Genomic DNA, 16,887 nt, shown 5'->3' with positions numbered 1-16,887 from the left:
TGTGATTGCACACAGGTGTAATTTATTGAACTAATTGTGTGACTACAGAAGGTACCAGATCTTATTTAGGGGCTTCATAGCAAAGTGGGTGACTACATATGCATGCACCACTTTTTCATCTTTTTTAAATGTAATTTTTTTAAACAAGTAATTTTTTTCATTAGACTTGACCAATTTGGACTATTTTGTGTATGTCCATTACATTAAATCCGAATGAAAATCCAGGTTAACTACAGATTCTAATGCAACAAAATAGGAAAAACACCACGGGGGATGAAAACTTTTGCAAGGCACTTTATATCGCTTTGGATTGTGAATAGGTCATGTGATATTGGTAGAGTTGTGAGTGTAGTGGTGGAGTGTAGTGGAGTGTAGTGGTGGAATAGGCATGGGGAGAGGGAGCCCCTTTGTTACTTTTAAACAGTGTTTTTTTACTGCCCCTGATCTCCGACAGCCTATCCCTACCCTATTTCCCCATGTATGCCCTTCTCCCGTCTCCTCTTTCTGCTCTCTCCCAGTCTGTGTGTGTCTCTGGCTTTGAACACTCAAGATCCCCCTGCAGCCTGCTGGGATTGAGGAAGTGGAAATCTCAGTATGCCACTCCCCCAAAGGTTCTTCTCTCTTCTCCCCGTTTACCCCTCTATTTTCCTCCTCATATCCCTCTTATGCCCTGCTGCCCCCCCCCTCATCTCCCCTCATTCCCTCCCATACACATACCCTGTGATGTGGCGAAGGCAGAGACACCCTGTCAGAAACAGACAATGCCTAAACAACATGAGATAAGAGACCCAGGGACAGGGTGAAGCAGGAAAAAACTTTTCTGGTAACACTTTCCATGAAGTCCATATGCATAATGCATTATACATGTTCTCATAATGCATTATACAGACAATTTTGGTGGGATTATGAGCATGTCCTTTTTTCTATTACAGCATGTTGGATGACTGTCATTCAAATTCCATTCACCCAGTTCAATGTAACTGCGATAGGTTTAGGCTACTGCATGATACTCTAATTGTCCCTATACCCATCATGAGGTTGCTACAACCTAGCCTATGAATTACAGATTACAGCGTAGGTGCACACAGGTCGAGAGACAAATGTAAGGTGACATACAGTGACATTCAGTACCACCTTGCACACTCTTGCCTGGATGTAGATGATATAGGGTGTATTCATTTGTCGAACAGTTGCAAACAGGAGTTGATATTGGACAAATTCAGGTATGTTCGTCCCTGTTTTGTTCCATTTCTTTCCGTTTAAAAAATAAACACAGTTCACTTTCATAGCAGCCACGTTGTATTCCTTCTTGCATTCATGCGGTCTACTTTCTCTCACCTCTTCCCTTCGCTTGTGGACTTCAATCCACAACACATCAGCTATACGTGACCAGGCAAAATAACCTATCCAAACCAAACCGCTACACACAACCTACATCGTTCTCACCATATTAGCTAAAGCAACATCATAGTCAGCATAGCTAATAGAACTAATGCGTTAGTAAACCCGCTACAATCATGCAGTAACGTTAGTGTACAGTCAGTAAGCAGTTCCAGTGTTGTGTTGGAAAGTCATAGCCAGTTAGCTAACATAGCATCCCTCTGTTTGAGCGAGGTGTTTCAGTAGGCTAAACTAGCTAGCTGCATTTGCTAGCTAAGTAAGTGAAACTGAAAGTGAAAAAAACTGAGGAAATCTCTCTAACATAGCATCCCTCAGTTTTAGCTAACATAGCATCCTCTCTTTAAGCAGGGTGTTTCAGTAGCCTAAAATAGCTAGCTGCATTTATGACATCTCTCTTTCTCTCTCTTTCTCTCTCTTTCTCTCTTGCTTCTCCTTCATTTTGGAAGAAATCAGTTTGTTCAAAAATGTTCAATTGTTGTGTTTCTCTCTCTTTGAGTCAACTACTCACCACATTTTATACTCTGCAGTTCTAGCTAGCTGTAGCTTATGATTCCAGTTCTAGATTAGTTCTCTGATCCTTTGATTGGATGGACAACATATCATTTTATGCTGCAAGAGCTCTGATAGGCTGGAGGACGTCCTCTCGAAGTTGTCATAATTACTATGTAAGCCTATGGAAGGGGGTGAGAACCATGAGCCTACTAGGTTTTGTATTGAAGTCAATGTACCCAGAAGAGGACGAAAGCTAGCTGTCCACCGGCTACACCATGGCACTACCCTGCAGAGTGCTGTTGAGGCTACTGTAGACCTTCTTTGTGTAATAGTGTTTTTTAAACAGTTATTGGTGGCGTGATTATATTTAGCATGCTTCCTACCTTTGTTGGTTGCAGAGCACGTGCTGCAGTGTTTTGTTGTTTAGAGGGATGGGTTTGTGACTGAAGGTTGTTTAAATCTAGATTCCATTTTGTTCTGGTTCCCAGTTTGACCACAGACAGTAACCCTGTGAGAAATCATTTAAAAACATTCAAATCAAATCAAAGTTTATTTGTCACGTGCGCCAAATACAACAGGTGTAGACCTTACAGTGAAATGCTTACTTACAGGCTCTAACCAATAGTGCAAAAAAGGTATTAGGTGAACAATAGGTAGTGAGGTAGTGAGGCTATAAAATTAGTGAGGCTACGTACAGACACCAGTAAGTCAGGCTGATTGAGGTAGTATGTACATGTAGATATGGTTAAAGTGACTATGCATATATGATGAACAAAGAGTAGCAGTAGCGTAAAAGAGGGGTCGGCGGGTGGTGGGTGGCGGGACACAATGCAGATAGCCCGGTTAGCCAATGTGCGGGAGCACTAGTTGGTCGTATGGTAGTATGGACATTAATGTATAGTTAAAGTGACTATGCATATATGATAAACAGAGAGTAGCAGCAGCGTAAAAAGAGGGGTTGGGGGGGGCACACAATGCAAATAGTCCGGGTAGCCATTTCATTACCTGTTCAGAAGTGTTATGGCTTGGGGGTAAAAACTGTTGAGAAGTATTTTTGTCCTAGACTTGGCACTCCGGTACCGCTTGCCATGCGGTAGTAGAGAGAACAGTCTATGACTGGGGTGGCTGGGGTCTTTGACCATTTTTAGGGCTTTCCTCTGACACCGCCTGGTGTATGGGTCCTGGATGGCAGGCAGCTTAGCCCTAGTGATGTACTGGGCCGTACGCACTACCCTCTGTAGTGCCTTGCAGTCAGAGGCCGAGCAATTGCCGTACCAGGCAGTGATGCAACCAGACAGGATACTCTCGATGTTGCAGCTGTAGAACCTTTTGAGGATCTCAGGACCCATGCCAAATCTTTTTAGTTTCCTGAGGGGGAATAGGCTTTGTCGTGTCCTCTTCACGACTGTCTTGGTGTGTTTGGACCATTGTAGATTGTTGTTGATGTGAACACCAAGGAACTTGACGCTCTCAACCTGCTCCAATACAGCCCTGTTGATGAGAATGGGGACGTGCTCGGTCCTCCTTTTCCTGTAGTCCACAATCATCTCCTTAGTCTTGGTTACATTGAGGGATAGGTTGTTATTCTGGCACCACCCGGCCAGGTCTCTGACCTCCTCTCTATAGGCTGTCTCATCATTGTCGGTGATCAGGCCTACGTACTTAATGATGGTGTTGGAGTAGTGCCTGGCAATGCAGTTGTGGGTGAACAGGGAGTACAAGAGGGGAGTACTGGGGAGCTCCAGTGTTGAGGATCAGCGTGGCAGCTGTGTTGCTACATACCCTCAACACTTGGGGGCGGCCCGTCAGGAAGTCCAGGATCCAGTTGCAGAGGGAGGTGTTTAGTCCCAGGATCCTTAGCTTAGTGATGAGCTTTGAGGGTACAATGGTGTTGAACGCTGATCTGTAGTCAATGAATAGCATTCTCACATAAGTGTTCATTTTGTCCAGGTGGGAAAGGGCAGTGTGGAGTACAATATAGATTGCATCATCTGTGGATCTGTTTGGCCGGTATGCAAATTGGAGTGGGTCTAGGGTTTCTAGGATAATGGTGTTGATGTGAGCCATTACCAACCTTTCAAAGCACTTCATGGCTACGGACGTGAGTGCTACAGGTCTGTAGTCATTTAGGCAGGTTGCCTTTGTGTTCTTGGGCACAGGGACTATGGTGGTCTGCTTGAAACATGTTGGTATTACAGACTCAATCAGGGACATGTTGAAAATGTCAGTGAAGACACCTGCCAGTTGGTCAGCACATGCCCGGAGCACACATCCTGGTAATCCGTCTGGCCCCGCAGCCTTGTGTATGTTGACCTGTTTAAAGGTCTTACTCACATCTGCTACGGAGGGCATGATCACACGGTCATCTGGAACAGCTGATGCTCTCATGCATGCCTCAGTGTTGCTAGCCTCGAAGCAAGCATAGAAGTGATTTAGCTCGTCTGGTAGGCTTGTGTCACTGGGCAGCTCGCGGCTGTGCTTCCCTTTGTAGTCCGTAATAGTTTGCAAGCCCTACCACATAAGACAAGCATCGGAGCCGGTGTAGTATGATTCAATCTTAGCCCTGTATTGAAGCTTTGACTGTTTGATGGTTCGTCGCAGGGCATAGCAGGATTTGTTGTAAGCTTCCGGGTTAGAGTCCCGCCCCTTTAGCTCAGTGCGAATGTTCCCTGTAATCCATGGCTTCTGGTTGGGGTATGTAAGTACAGTCACTGTGGGGACGATGTCCTCGATACACTTATTGATAAAGCCAGTGACTGATGTGGTGTACTCCTCAATGCCATCGGAAGAATCCCGGAACATGTTCCAGTCTGTGATAACAAAACAGTCCTGTAGTTAAGCAACTGCTTCATCTGACCACTTTTTTATAGACCGAGTCACTGGTGCTTCCTGCTTTATTTTTGCTTGTAAGCAGGAATCAGAAGGATAGAGTTGTGGTCGGATTTACCAAATGGAAGGTGAGGGAGAGCTTTGTATGAGTCTCTGTGTGTGGAGTAAAGGTGATCTAGAATAATTTTTCCCTCTGGTTGCACATTTAACATGTTGATAGGAATTTGGTATAACTGATTTAAGCTGATTTCAGTTTACCATGATCAGCTTACCACTTTTGTTTCACATGTCAGACCAGCAACAACCAAACAGCTGTACTGAACATGCTGCTAAGTACTGCTAATGAGCATGATGATTTTAGGTCTAGTGTGTAATTATGGTTTGTTTCTATGACTGACTGTATCATTAAATGGCTGTTCAGCTGGTGTTCTCTAAGAACAGAGCCATTGAGTACCCTCCTGTCTGATTGGCTTCCCGAGAGAGAGAGAGCGAGAGAGAGAGAGAGAGAGAGAGAGAGAGAGAGAGAAAGAGAGAGAGGGATTTATATTTATGTTTATTTATTTTCCCTTTTGTACTTTAACTATTTGCACATCATTACAACACTGTATATACAGTTGAAGTCAGAAGATTACATACACTTAGGTTGGAGTCATTAAAATTCGTTTTTCAACCACTCCACAAATGTCTTGTTAACAAACTATAGTTTTGGGAAGTTGGTTAGGACATCTACTTTGTGCATGACACAAGTCATTTTTCCAATAATTGTTTACAGACAGATTATTTCACTTATAATTCACTGTATCACAATTCCAGTGGGTCAGAAGTTTACATACACTAAGTCGACTGTGCCTTTAAACAGCTTGGAAAATTCCAGAAAATAATGTCATGGCTTTAGAAGCTCCTGATAGGCTAATTGACATCATTGGAGGTGTACCTGTGGATGTATTTCAAGGCCTACCTTCATAATCAGTGCCTCTTTGCTTGACATCTTGGGAAAATCCAAATAAATAATTGAAAAACCTCCACAAGACCTCCACAAGTCTGGTTCATCCTTGGGAGCAATTTCCAAATGCCTGAAGGTACCACATTCATCTGTACAAACAATAGTACGCAAGTATAAACACCATAGGACCACACAGCCGTCATACCGCTCAGGCAGGAGACGCGTTCTGTTTCCTAGAGATGAAAGTACTTTGGTGCGAAAAATGCAAATCAATCCCAGAACAACAGCAAAAGACCTTGTGAAGATGGAGGAAACTGGTACAAAAGTATCTATATCCACAGTAAAACGAGTCCTATTTCGACATAACCTGAAAGGCCGCTCAGCAAGGATGAAGCCACTGCTCCAGAACCGCCATAAAAAAAAGCCAGACTACGGTTTGCAACTGCACATGGGGACAAAGATCATACTTTTTGGAGAAATGTCCTCTGGTCTGATGAAACAAAAATAGAACTATTTGGCCATAATGACCATCGTTATGTTTGGAGGAAAAAGGGGGAGGCTTGCAAGCCGAAGAACACCATCCCAACTGTGAAGCAGGTGGGTGGCAGCATCATGAAGTGGGGGTGCTTTGCTGCAGGAGAGACTGGTGCACTTCACAAAATAGATGGCATCATGAGGAAATAAAATTACGTGGATATATTGACGCAACATCTTAAGACATCAGTCCGGAAGTTAAAGCTTGGTCGCAAATGGGTTTCCAAATGGACAATGACACCAAGCATACTTCCAAAGTTGTGGTAAAATGGTTTAAGGACAACAAAGTCAAGGCATTGGAGTGGCCATCACAAAGTCCTGACCTCAATCCCATAGAAAAGTTGTGGGCAGAACTGAAAAAGTGTGTGCGAGCAAGGTGGCCTACAAACCTGACTCAGTTACACCAGCTTTGTCAGGAGGAATGGGCCAAAATTCACCCAACTTATTGTGGGAAACTTGTGGAAGGCTACCCAAAATGTTTGACCCAAGTTAAGCAATTTAAAGGCAATGCTACCGAATACTAATTGAGTGTATGTAAACTTCTGACCCACTGGGAATGTGATGAAGGAAATATAAAAGCTGAAATACTACTATTATTCTGACATTTCCCATTCTTAAAATTAAGTGCTGATCCTAACTGACCTAAGACAGGGAATTTTTTACTAGGATTTGTGAAAAACTAAGTTTAAATGTATTTGGCTAAGGTGTATGTTAACTTCTGACTTCAACTGTATACATAATATGACATTTGGAACTTTTGTAAGTGTAATGTTTACTGTTCATTTTTTATTGTTTATTGTTTCACTTTTGTTTCTTATGTATTTCACTTGCTTTGGCAATTGACACATACGATTCCCATGCCATTAAAGCCAGTAAATTGAATTGAGAGAAAGAGAGAGAGACACTGTGCCTCAGATCCACAAAGGGGCAAGATGAGACCTGGAGGAATAAAAGCTCAGCATTCCCCGATAGCATGTTACATGTTACTGTAGCTTTGTCTGTGCATCGTCTCTTTCTGTTATTCTTCCCCTCTCTTTTCTAACTGTAGTTCAGACAAACTGTAAATCAGACAAATTCAAATCCAATATGGTCAGCAAAGCGTTTGTCAGTTTAAAACAAACTGTATAATTTCTCTTCCTGCTCCCTCCCGACCTTCTGGGCAAGGATGTCCCAGTTGTCAGCATATTCTTTGTAGGCCTACAAGTCCCTAGGGTGCCCTTTACTGTTTTCTCCACAGACTCTGCCCTAGGGAGGCATGGGTATTGTAGTCAAAGCCTCATGGGTGCCTCAAACTGTGTTTTGATAAAGCTGACAGTACAGTCATGCGCAAAGCATAAAGAGCAAACACGTTGCCATCCCTTCCCAGAGGTCATTTGGTCTTATATGAAATGTCTCTTCTGCCTGTATAGGGATTCTGGGTGTGCAGTGTTTGTCATTGGGAACACACCCATACACTCACATCCACACACACCATATTTCTCTGGCGAGCTTGTTGTGTGTTTTTCCACGCAAGTGGATTGGGAGCTGTGCCATATCAGAAGGGTTTAACCACTCAGATAAGAAATGTAAGACAACCTTTTCAGGCAGTCTACACGGTAATGTGGCATTGGGGATGTTCATGCACGGTAAAGGGGTGCCAGACACATACGTTACATTAAGAGAGTCCTAGAGCTCGAGTGGACGGGTGGGAAGGGGAAGACAGCAGTGGAGATGAGAAAGGGAGTCGGGGATGTCTTTTGATACACATCCTGATGTTTCCCTTGGGTTCTCACTCTGCCCATGTTCCTTTAAGTGCTCTCATTGTGTGGGACTGGTCGAGATAAACACATACACATTCTGACATTCTCTTTAATGTTCACACACAAGCACTTACGGGTGTATTCTCAGAGGAACTCAACACACTTTCCGCTCTTCTTTTCCAAGCACATCCACTCTCAGTCACTGATCAAATTGTACCAGCCGAGACACTTTAGTCTGCATAGAAACAACAGTTCAATTGGACACGTTAAGGTGGTAGAACTGCTGCTTTTCCATTTGACATTTTACAATCTCCGAACCTAAGGCAGTGGAGCTCTGTTCGACTGGGGTTCTTCCTAATTAAACTCTGGCACAAACAATACAGTATACATTCTGTGCATGCATGACATATGCCTGAAAACCATGTCTTTGTCTGCCCTGGTAGTGTCTGTGCTCACAGTGAAGAGGAGGGGGATGTAACTGTGGTTGTGGGGGAGGAGAAGGGGAAGGAGGGGGTGTCTCCCCTTTGCTGGTAAGCCAGACAGAGCGGGAGTCAGGAGGGGGTTAGATGGGGGTGAGTGTGGCCCATCCAAGTGAAATGTGCAGTGGTACTGCGGCGCTGAAACCGGTTATCTCTGAATGGCTCTCCTCACCCCGCTTTCCCCTCACTACTGTCACTATATGGGCTCCACCAGAGAGAGAGAGAGAGAGAGAGAGAGAGAGAGAGAGAGAGAGAGAGAGAGAGAGAGAGAGAGAGAGAGAGAGACTCTAGGACCTCGTCACTATCCAACTCTGCATATATATACTGTCACAGTCCCAGTTCATTCTGCCTGGATGCAATGTGGCCCACTTGAGCTGTGAATAAATGGTGTAGAAAGGGTATATGGTGTAGAAAGGGTATACGGTGTAGAAAGGGTATACGGTCTAGAAAGGGTATACGGTGTAGAAAGGGTATATGGTGTAGAAAGGGTATATGGTGTAGAAAGGGTATACGGTGTAGAAAGGGTATATGGTGTAGAAAGGGTATACGGTGTAGAAAGGGTACATGGTGTAGAAAGGGTATATGGTGTAGAAAGGGTATACGGTGTAGAAAGGGTATATGGTGTAGAAAGGGTATATGGGTGTAGAAAGGGTATATGGTGTAGAAAGGGTATATGCTGTAGAAAGGGTATATGGTGTAGAAAGGGTATATGGTGTAGAAAGGGTATATGGTGTAGAAAGGGTATATGGTGTAGAAAGGGTATATGGTGTAGAAAGGGTATATGGTGTAGAAAGGCTAAATGGTGTAGAAAGGGTATATGGTGTAGAAAGGGTATATGCTGTAGAAAGGGTATATGGTGTAGAAAGGGTGTATGCTGAAAGAAAGGGTATATGGTGTAGAAAGGGTATATGGTGTAGAAAGGGTATATGGTGTAGAAAGGCTAAATGGTGTAGAAAGGGTATATGGTGTAGAAAGGGTATATGCTGTAGAAAGGGTATATGGTGTAGAAAGGGTAAATGGTGTAGAAAGGGTATATGGTGTAGAAAGGGTATATGGTGTAGAAAGGGTATATGGTGTAGAAAGGGTATATGGTGTAGAAAGGCTAAATGGTGTAGAAAGGGTATATGGTGTAGAAAGGGTTTTTTGCTGTAGAAAGGGTATATGGTGTAGAAAGGGTATATGGTGTAGAAAGGCTAAATGGTGTAGAAAGGTATATGGTGTAGAAAGGGTATATGGTGTAGAAAGGGTATATGATGTAGAAAGGGTAAATGGTGTAGAAAGGGTGTATGGTGTAGAAAAGGGTATATGGTGTAGAAAGGCTAAATGGTGTAGAAAGGGTATATGGTGTAGAAAGGGTATATGGTGTAGAAAGGGTATATGCTGTAGAAAGGGTAAATGGTGTAGAAAGGGTGTATGGTGTAGAAAGGGTGTATGGTGTAGAAAGGGTATATGGTGTAGAAAGGGTATATGGTGTAGAAAGGTATATGGTGTAGAAAAGGTATATGGTGTAGAAAGGGTATATGGGTGTAGAAAGGGTATATGGTGTAGAAAGGGTATATGGTGTAGAAAGGGTATATGGTGTAGAAAGGGTATATGGTGTAGAAAGGGTATATGGTGTAGAAAAGGGTATATGGTGTAGAAAGGGTATATGGTGTAGAAAGGCTAAATGGTGTAGAAAGGGTATATGGTGTAGAAAGGGTATATGCTGTAGAAAGGGTATATGGTGTAGAAAGGGTATATGGTGTAGAAAGGGTATATGGTGTAGAAAGGGTATATGGTGTAGAAAGGGTATATGGTGTAGAAAGGCTAAATGGTGTAGAAAATAGGGTAGAAATATGGTGTAGAAAGGGTATATTCTGTAGAAAGGGTATATGGTGTAGAAAGGGTATATGGTGTAGAAAGGCTAAATGGTGTAGAAAGGGTGTATGGTGTAGAAAGGGTATATGGTGTAGAAAGGGTATATGTGTGTAGTAAAGGGTAAATGGTGTAGAAAGGGTATATGGTGTAGAAAGGGTATATGGTGTAGAAAAGGGTATATGGTGTAGAAAGGCTAAATGGTGTAGAAAGGGTGTATGGTGTAGAAAGGGTATATGGTGTAGAAAGGGTATATGGTGTAGAAAGGGTGGTGTAGAAAGGGTATATGGTGTTGTAGAAAGGGTATATGGTGTAGAAAGGGAAAGGGTATATGGTGTAGAAAGGGTATATGCTGTAGAAAGGGTATATGCTGTAGAAAGGGTATATGGTGTAGAAAGGGTATATGGTGTAGAAAATATGGTGTAGAAAGGGTATATGGTGTAGAAAGGGTATATGGTGTAGAAAGGGTATATGGTGTAGAAAGGGTATATGCTGTAGAAAGGGTATATGGTGTAGAAAGGGTATATGGTGTAGAAAAGGTATATGGTGTAGAAAGGGTATATGCTGTAGAAAGGGTATATGGTGTAGAAAGGGTGTATGGTGTAGAAAGGGTATATGGTGTAGAAAGGGTATATGGTGTAGAAAGGGTATATGGTGTAGAAGGGCTAAATGGTGTAGAAAGGGTATATGGTGTAGAAAAGGGTATATGCTGTAGAAAGGGTATATGCTGTAGAAAGGGTAAATGGTGTAGAAAGGGTGTATGGTGTAGAAAGGGTATATGGTGTAGAAAGGGTATATGGTGTAGAAAGGGTATATGGTGTAGAAAGGCTAAATGGTGTAGAAAGGGTATATGGTGTAGAAAGGGTATATGGTGTAGAAAGGGGTATATGGTGTAGAAAGGGTATATGGTGTAGAAAGGCTAAATGGTGTAGAAAGGGTATATGGTGTAGAAAGGGTATATTCTGTAGAAAGGGTATATGGTGTAGAAAGGGTATATGGTGTAGAAAGGCTAAATGGTGTAGAAAGGGTGTATGGTGTAGAAAGGGTATATGGTGTAGAAAGGGTATATGCTGTAGAAAGGGTAAATGGTGTAGAAATATGGTGTAGAAAGGGTATATGGTGTAGAAAGGGTATATGGTGTAGAAAGGCTAAATGGTGTAGAAAGGGTGTATGGTGTAGAAAGGGTATATGGTGTAGAAATGGTATATGGTGTTGTAGAAAGGGTATATGGTGTAGAAAGGGAAAGGGTATATGGTGTAGAAAGGGTATATGCTGTAGAAAGGGTATATGCTGTAGAAAGGGTATATGGTGTAGAAAGGGTATATGGTGTAGAGAATATGGTGTAGAAAGGGTATATGGTGTAGAAAGGGTATATGGTGTAGAAAGGGTATATGGTGTAGAAAGGGTATATGGTGTAGAAAGGGTATATGGTGTAGAAAAAGGGTATATGCTGTAGAAAGGGTATATGGTATAGAAAGGGTATATGGTGTAGAAAGGGTATATGGTGTAGAAAGGGTATATGGTGTAGAAAGGGTATATGGTGTAGAAAGGCTAAATGGTGTAGAAAGGGTATATGGTGTAGAAAGGGTATATGCTGTAGAAAGGGTATATGCTGTAGAAAGGGTAAATGGTGTAGAAAGGGTGTATGGTGTAGAAAGGGTATATGGTGTAGAAAGGGTATATGGTGTAGAAAGGGTATATGGTGTAGAAAGGCTAAATGGTGTAGAAAGGGTATATGGTGTAGAAAGGGTATATGCTGTAGAAAGGGTATATGGTGTAGAAAGGGTATATGGTGTAGAAAGGCTAAATGGTGTAGAAAGGGTATATGGTGTAGAAAGGGTATATGGTGTAGAAAGGGTATATGGTGTAGAAAGGGTATATGGTGTAGAAAGGGTATATGGTGTAGAAAGGGTATATGGTGTAGAAAGGGTAAATGGTGTAGAAAGGGTATATGGTGTAGAAAGGGTATATGGTGTAGAAAGGGTATATGCTGTAGAAAGGGTAAATGGTGTAGAAAAGGGTATATGGTGTAGAAAGGGTATATGGTGTAGAAAGGGTATATGGTGTAGAAAGGGTATATGGTGTAGAAAGGGTGTATGGTGTAGAAAGGGTATATGGTGTAGAAAGGGTATATGGTGTAGAAAGGGTATATGGTGTAGAAAGGGTATATGGTGTAGAAAGGGTATATGGTGTAGAAAGGGTATATGGTGTAGAAATGGTGGAAAGGGTATATGGTGTAGAAAGGGTATATGGTGTAGAAAGGGTATATGGTGTAGAAAGGGTATATGGTGTAGAAAGGCTAAATGGTGTAGAAAGGGTATATGGTGTAGAAAGGGTATATGCTGTAGAAAGGGTATATGGTGTAGAAAGGGTATATGGTGTAGAAAGGCTAAATGGTGTAGAAAGGGTATATGGTGTAGAAAGGGTATATTCTGTAGAAAGGGTATATGGTGTAGAAAGGGTATATGGTGTAGAAAGGGTAAATGGTGTAGAAAGGGTGTATGGTGTAGAAAAGGGTAAGGTGTAGATAGGGGTGTAGAAAGGGTATATGGTGTAGAAAGGGTATATGGTGTAGAAAGGGTATATGGTGTAGAAAGGGTATATGGTGTAGAAAGGGTATATGGTGTAGAAAGGGTATATGGTGTAGAAAGGGTATATGGTGTAGAAAGGGTATATGGTGTAGAAAGGGTATATGGTGTAGAAAAGGGTATATGGTGTAGAAAGGGTATATGGTGTAGAAAGGGTATATGGTGTAGTATAAAAAAGAAAGGGTATATGGTGTAGAAAGGGTATATGCTGTAGAAAGGGTATATGTAGAAAGGGTATGTAGAAAGGGTATATGGTGTAGAAAATATGGTGTAGAAAGGGTATATGGTGTAGAAAGGGTATATGCTGTAGAAAGGGTATATGGTGTAGAAAGGGTATATGGTGTAGAAAGGGTATATGGTGTAGAAAGGGTATATGGTGTAGAAAGGGTATATGGTGTAGAAAGGGTATATGGTGTAGAAAGGGTATATGGTGTAGAAAGGGTATATGGTGTAGAAAGGGTATATGGTGTAGAAAGGGTATATGGTGTAGAAAGGGTAAATGGTGTAGAAAGGGTATATGGTGTAGAAAGGGTATATGGTGTAGAAAGGGTATATGGTGTAGAAAGGGTATATGGTGTAGAAAGGGTATATGGTGTAGAAAGAAAGGGTATATGGTGTAGAAAGGCTAAATGGTGTAGAAAGGGTATATGGTGTAGAAAGGGTATATGGTGTAGAAAGGGTATATGGTGTAGAAAGGGTATATGGTGTAGAAAGGGTATATGGTGTAGAAAGGGTATATGGTGTAGAAAGGGTATATGGTGTAGAAAGGGTATATGGTGTAGAAAGGCTAAATGGTGTAGAAAGGGTATATGGTGTAGAAAGGGTATATGCTGTAGAAAGGGTATATGGTGTAGAAAGGGTATATGGTGTAGAAAGGCTAAATGGTGTAGAAAGGGTATATGGTGTAGAAAGGGTATATGCTGTAGAAAGGGTAAATGGTGTAGAAAGGGTGTATGGTGTAGAAAGGGTATATGGTGTAGAAAGGGTATATGGTGTAGAAAGGCTAAATGGTGTAGAAAGGGTGTATGGTGTAGAAAGGGTATATGGTGTAGAAAGGGTATATGGTGTAGAAAGGGTATATGGTGTAGAAAGGGTATATGGTGTAGAAAGGGTATATGGTGTAGAAAGGGTATATGGTGTAGAAAGTATATGGTGTAGAAAGGGTATATGGTGTAGAAAGGGTATATGCTGTAGAAAGGGTATATGCTGTAGAAAGGGTATATGGTGTAGAAAAGGGTATATGGTGTAGAAAGGGTATATGGTGTAGAAAAATGGTGTAGAAATATGGTGTAGAAAGGGTATATGGTGTAGAAAGGGTATATGGTGTAGAAAGGGTATATGGTGTAGAAAGGGTATATGGTGTAGAAAGGGTATATGGTGTAGAAAGGGTATATGTGTAGAAAGGGTATATGGTGTAGAAAGGGTGTATGGTGTAGAAAAGGGTATATGGTGTAGAAAGGGTATATGGTGTAGAAAGGGTATATGGTGTAGAAAGGGTATATGGTGTAGAAAGGGTATATGGTGTAGAAAGGGTATATGGTGTAGAAAGGGTATATGGTGTAGAAAGGGTAAATGGTGTAGAAAGGGTATATGGTGTAGAAAAGGGTATATGGTGTAGAAAGGGTATATGGTGTAGAAATGGTGGAAAGGGTATATGGTGTAGAAAGGCTAAATGGTGTAGAAAGGGTATATGGTGTAGAAAGGGTATATGCTGTAGAAAGGGTATATGGTGTAGAAAGGGTATATGGTGTAGAAAGGGTAAATGGTGTAGAAAGGGTATATGGTGTAGAAAGGGTATATGGTGTAGAAAGGGTATATGGTGTAGAAAGGGTAAATGGTGTAGAAAGGGTATATGGTGTAGAAAGGGTATATGGTGTAGAAAGGCTAAATGGTGTAGAAAGGGTATATGGTGTAGAAAGGGTATATGGTGTAGAAAGGGTATATGCTGTAGAAAGGGTAAATGGTGTAGAAAGGGTGTATGGTGTAGAAAGGGTATATGGTGTAGAAAGGGTATATGGTGTAGAAAGGGTATATGGTGTAGAAAGGGTATATGGTGTAGAAAGGGTATATGGTGTAGAAAGGGTATATGGTGTAGAAAGGGTATATGGTGTAGAAAGGGTATATGGTGTAGAAAGGGTATATGGTGTAGAAAGGGTATATGGTGTAGAAAGGGTATATGGTGTAGAAAGGGTATATGGTGTAGAAAGGCTAAATGGTGTAGAAAGGGTATATGCTGTAGAAAGGGTATATGCTGTAGAAAGGGTATATGGTGTAGAAAGGGTATATGGTGTAGAAAGGGTATATGGTGTAGAAAGGGTATATGGTGTAGAAAGGGGTGTATATGGTGTAGAAAGGGTATATGGTGTAGAAAGGGTATATGGTGTAGAAATGGTGTAGGGTATATGGTGTAGAAAAGGGTATATGGTGTAGAAAGGCTAAATGGTGTAGAAAGGGTGTATGGTGTAGAAAGGGTATATGGTGTAGAAAGGGTATATGGTGTAGAAAGGGTATATGGTGTAGAAAGGGTAAATGGTGTAGAAAGGGTATATGGTGTAGAAGAAAGGGTATATGGTGTAGAAAGGGTATATGGTGTAGAAAGGGTATATGGTGTAGAAAGGGTATATGGTGTAGAAAGGGTATATGGTGTAGAAAGGGTATATGGTGTAGAAAGGGTATATGGTGTAGAAAGGGTATATGCTGTAGAAAGGGTATATGGTGTAGAAAGGGTATATGGTGTAGAAAAATATGGTGTAGAAAGGGTATATGTGTGTATATGCTGAAAGGGTATATGGTGTAGAAAGGGTATATGGTGTAGAAAAGGGTATATGGTGTAGAAAGGGTATATGGTGTAGAAAGGGTATATGCTGTAGAAAGGGTATATGGTGTAGAAAGGGTATATGGTGTAGAAAGGGTATATGGTGTAGAAAGGGTATATGGTGTAGAAAGGGTATATGGTGTAGAAAGGCTAAATGGTGTAGAAAGGGTATATGGTGTAGAAAGGGTATATGGTGTAGAAAGGGTATATGGTGTAGAAAGGGTAAATGGTGTAGAAAGGGTGTATGGTGTAGAAAGGGTATATGGTGTAGAAAGGGTATATGGTGTAGAAAGGGTATATGGTGTAGAAAGGGTATATGGTGTAGAAAGGGTATATGGTGTAGAAAGGGTAATATGGTGTAGAAAGGGTGTATGGTGTAGAAAGGGTATATGGTGTAGAAAGGCTAAATGGTGTAGAAAGGGTATATGGTGTAGAAAGGGTATATGGTGTAGAAAGGGTATATGCTGTAGAAAGGGTAAATGGTGTAGAAAGGGTATATGGTGTAGAAAGGGTATATGGTGTAGAAAGGGTATATGGTGTAGAAAGGGTATATGGTGTAGAAAGGGTATATGGTGTAGAAAGGGTATATGGTGGAAAATATGGTGTAGAAAGGGTATATGGTGTAGAAAGGGTATATGGTGTAGAAAGGGTATATGGTGTAGAAAGGGTATATGGTGTAGAAAGGGTATATGGTGTAGAAAGGGTATATGGTGTAGAAAGGGTATATGGTGTAGAAAGGCTAAATGGTGTAGAAAGGGTATATGGTGTAGAAAGGGTATATGGTGTAGAAAGGGTATATGCTGTAGAAAAGGGTATATGGTGTAGAAAGGGTATATGGTGTAGAAAGGCTAAATGGTGTAGAAAGGGTATATGGTGTAGAAAGGGTATATGGTGTAGAAAGGGTATATGGTGTAGAAAGGGTATATGGTGTAGAAAGGCTAAATGGTGTAGAAAGGGTATATGGTGTAGAAAGGGTATATGGTGTAGAAAGGGTATATGGTGTAGAAAGGGTATATGGTGTAGAAAGGCTAAATGGTGTAGAAAGGGTATATGGTGTAGAAAGGGTATATGGTGTAGAAAGGGTATATGGTGTAGAAAGGGTATATGGTGTAGAAAAGGGTATATGGTGTGTAGAAAAGGGTATATGGTGTAGAAAGGGTAATGGTGTAGAAAGGGTGGTATGGTGTAGAAAGGGTATATGGTGTAGAAAGGG

At 41.5% G+C, this 16,887-nt stretch overlaps 1 protein-coding gene across 1 annotated transcript in view; it reads left to right on the top strand.

Annotated features, from left to right (window-relative positions):
* Positions 1-16,887, top strand: part of LOC115112741 (neural-cadherin-like) — a 231,134-nt gene that overhangs the window by 152,461 nt on the left and 61,786 nt on the right. The gene's annotated exons all lie outside the window — the stretch shown is intronic.

Source organism: Oncorhynchus nerka, linkage group LG28, assembly GCF_034236695.1.
Source record: "Oncorhynchus nerka isolate Pitt River linkage group LG28, Oner_Uvic_2.0, whole genome shotgun sequence".
NCBI lineage: Eukaryota > Metazoa > Chordata > Actinopteri > Salmoniformes > Salmonidae > Oncorhynchus > Oncorhynchus nerka.
The sequence above is the reverse complement of the archived record's forward strand: the minus strand, read 5'-3'. Positions and strand labels throughout refer to the sequence as shown.